Source organism: Perkinsus marinus (assembly GCF_000006405.1).
Source record: "Perkinsus marinus ATCC 50983 genomic scaffold scf_1104296928640, whole genome shotgun sequence".
In the NCBI taxonomy this organism is placed as follows: domain Eukaryota; phylum Perkinsozoa; order Perkinsida; family Perkinsidae; genus Perkinsus; species Perkinsus marinus.
Window position 1 is genome coordinate 155,836 of NW_003216737.1, and position 2,873 is coordinate 158,708.

Below are 2,873 nucleotides of genomic sequence, written 5' to 3' on the forward strand. Positions count from 1 at the left end.
AAGGCTTGTTGACCTCCTGTTCATGTGAACACTGCCTTCCGTTCACATAGTTTTACCTCGTATAGGGAAAAGTTAACCAGATTATATACTCTGGGCGGGACTTGAACCCGCAACCTTTGGATTAGAAGTCCAACGCTCTATCCGATTGAGCCACCAGAACTGAGAAAGGCTTGTTGACCTCCTGTTCATGTGAACACTGCCTTCCGTTCACATAGTTTTATCTCGTATAGGGAAAAGTTAACCAGATTATATACTCTGGGCGGGACTTGAACCCGCAACCTTTGGATTAGAAGTCCAACGCTCTATCCGATTGAGCCACCAGAGCTGAGAAAGGCTTGTTGACCTCCTGTTCATGTGAACACTGCCTTCCGTTCACATAGTTTTACCTCGTATAGGGAAAAGTTAACCAGAGTTATATACTCTGGGCGGGACTTGAACCCGCAACCTTTGGATTAGAAGTCCAACGCTCTATCCGATTGAGCCACCAGAGCTGAGAAAGACTTGTTGATCTCCTGTTCATGTGAACACTGCCTTCCGCTCACATAGTTTTACCTTGGATGGGGAAAAGTTAACCAGAGTTATATACTCTGGGCGGGACTTGAACCCGCAACCTTTGGATTAGAAGTCCAACGCTCTATTCGATTGAGCCACCAGAGCTGAGAAAGGCTTGTTGACCTCCTGTTCATGTGAACACTGCCTTCCGTTCACATAGTTTTACCTCGTATAGGGAAAAGTTAACCAGAGTTATATACTCTGGGCGGGACTTGAACCCGCAACCTTTGGATTAGAAGTCCAACGCTCTATCCGATTGAGCCACCAGAGCTGAGAAAGGCTTGTTGACCTCCTGTTCATGTGAACACTGCCTTCCGTTCACATAGTTTTACGTCGTATAGGGAAAAGTTAACCAGAGTTATATACTCTGGGCGGGACTTGAACCCGCAACCTTTGGATTAGAAGTCCAACGCTCTATCCGATTGAGCCACCAGAGCTGAGAAAGGCTTGTTGACCTCCTGTTCATGTGAACACTGCCTTCCGTTCACATAGTTTTACCTCGTATAGGGAAAAGTTAACCAGATTATATACTCTGGGCGGGACTTGAACCCGCAACCTTTGGATTAGAAGTCCAACGCTCTATCCGATTGAGCCACCAGAGCTGAGAAAGGCTTGTTGACCTCCTGTTCATGTGAACACTGCCTTCCGTTCACATAGTTTTACCTCGTATAGGGAAAAGTTAACCAGAGTTATATACTCTGGGCGGGACTTGAACCCGCAACCTTTGGATTAGAAGTCCAACGCTCTATCCGATTGAGCCACCAGAGCTGAGAAAGACTTGTTGACCTCCTGTTCATGTGAACACTGCCTTCCGCTCACATAGTTTTACTTTGGATGGGGAAAAGTTAACCAGAGTTATATACTCTGGGCGGGACTTGAACCCGCAACCTTTGGATTAGAAGTCCAACGCTCTATTCGATTGAGCCACCAGAGCTGAGAAAGGCTTGTTGACCTCCTGTTCATGTGAACACTGTCAGAACTTTTCATCTCTTGTTCATCGACCGTTATCGTCCGTTTGCGTAGTCTTACCTCTTGTTGGGCATTAGCGTATCGGCGGCGAGCCGCGGGGGGAGGCAGATTCTTGCACAGGCACTTCATTGTTCAGATGTTGTGATACATTCCGACATACAAGTTTTCAAACCCCGAGCGGCGGATGAATTCAACGAGGATGCAGTTATAGAGCTCAAAACATTCCCATTGAAAGGAGAAGAGCCCTTCCTATGCACCCAAGCGGCCGGGGGAAGCCTTACGCACTTCGCGCACGCAGGCACCGACTATGCTCTCGATTTCAGGTGTGAGATAGGTGAGATATAGTCCACTACGAATCCGTCTCATTCATGTCGAGTAGGTACACCGGTGCGATCAGTGTGCGATGGCCGTGTTATTGATGTGCGGAGCACCAACACGTGTGGAGGCATCGACGTCGATAACTTATACAAATGGAATTCGATCACCATTCAATCCTCCAACAAGAGGTAGGCTCCTTCTACACTGTTCTTCTGAGTCAGCAGCTAATGTGTCTCCCTGTGTGTGAGTATAGATCTGCTACTTGCACGTGTACTGAACGAGTACTGCATTTCATTATATTATAGTAGCAATGTGATTCCACTTAGCGCAGTGAGAGTTCGCAATTACATAGCAGCAGTTCCACTTCTCAGCCTATGTTTCGACTACGTTCACCTATCCCCCGATGGGATCACTGTTAAAGTCGACGACTTGGTCGTAGAGGGTCAAATCATCGCTAAGTCAGGGGATGTGGGATTCACACCAGGTGAGAAGGCTCTAACACGCCCCGTAGTAGAGTTGAAATGGTCAAGAGAATTCCAACTCCAATACTCCTGCTGCGAGTGAAGACCGTAAACTCATAACTGGCGTAGTGTTATCATGCTAGTGTGTCTGAGTGTCTGCCTATGCTACTACTGTTGGTGATAATGTAGACTTCTCTCTCCTGAATGTTGTTATGTCTCCTCAGAGCCCCATCTGCATTTCCAATGTCTCGAGTCATCAGCTGCAGATGCCTGCTCCATACCCCTCAAGTTCCGTTTTGGAGCCGAGTTGACAGCTGTCAGTGCGGAGGCAGGGAAATACTATCCACCTCCGAAGACTGTCTAGTTTGGTTGTTGATGATGTTTCGGTCGTAGTTTGATCGTGTTCACTGACCTCTACTCGCCGTTTCGAGTCGATGGAACATTGCTCATATCAGTATAGGTTATGATCGATTTGTCTAGTTTGTCAATTACTGATCGGTTTCACGAGTGTTAGATTTTTTTCCGATTCCTTTCACATTACGCCATCAATTGGAGTGTAGTGCACTTTATTGC

At 47.0% G+C, this 2,873-nt stretch overlaps 9 non-coding genes across 9 annotated transcripts; all 9 read right to left on the reverse strand.

Annotated features, from left to right (window-relative positions):
• Nucleotides 1-86: 86 nt before the first annotated feature.
• On the reverse strand, nucleotides 87-160 carry Pmar_PMAR007334. Its single transcript has one exon. It is a non-coding gene; the product is annotated as a tRNA-Arg (tRNA).
• A 91-nt stretch (nucleotides 161-251) lies between these two features.
• Pmar_PMAR007335 lies at nucleotides 252-325 on the reverse strand. The gene has a single exon. It is a non-coding gene; the product is annotated as a tRNA-Arg (tRNA).
• A 92-nt stretch (nucleotides 326-417) lies between these two features.
• On the reverse strand, nucleotides 418-491 carry Pmar_PMAR007336. The gene has a single exon. It is a non-coding gene; the product is annotated as a tRNA-Arg (tRNA).
• A 92-nt stretch (nucleotides 492-583) lies between these two features.
• Pmar_PMAR007337 lies at nucleotides 584-657 on the reverse strand. Its single transcript has one exon. It is a non-coding gene; the product is annotated as a tRNA-Arg (tRNA).
• Nucleotides 658-749: 92 nt separating this feature from the next.
• On the reverse strand, nucleotides 750-823 carry Pmar_PMAR007338. The gene has a single exon. It is a non-coding gene; the product is annotated as a tRNA-Arg (tRNA).
• Nucleotides 824-915: 92 nt separating this feature from the next.
• Nucleotides 916-989, reverse strand: Pmar_PMAR007339. The gene has a single exon. It is a non-coding gene; the product is annotated as a tRNA-Arg (tRNA).
• A 91-nt stretch (nucleotides 990-1,080) lies between these two features.
• On the reverse strand, nucleotides 1,081-1,154 carry Pmar_PMAR007340. The gene has a single exon. It is a non-coding gene; the product is annotated as a tRNA-Arg (tRNA).
• Nucleotides 1,155-1,246: 92 nt separating this feature from the next.
• Nucleotides 1,247-1,320, reverse strand: Pmar_PMAR007341. Its single transcript has one exon. It is a non-coding gene; the product is annotated as a tRNA-Arg (tRNA).
• Nucleotides 1,321-1,412: 92 nt separating this feature from the next.
• Nucleotides 1,413-1,486, reverse strand: Pmar_PMAR007342. Its single transcript has one exon. It is a non-coding gene; the product is annotated as a tRNA-Arg (tRNA).
• Between the last annotated feature and the right edge of the window lie 1,387 nt (nucleotides 1,487-2,873).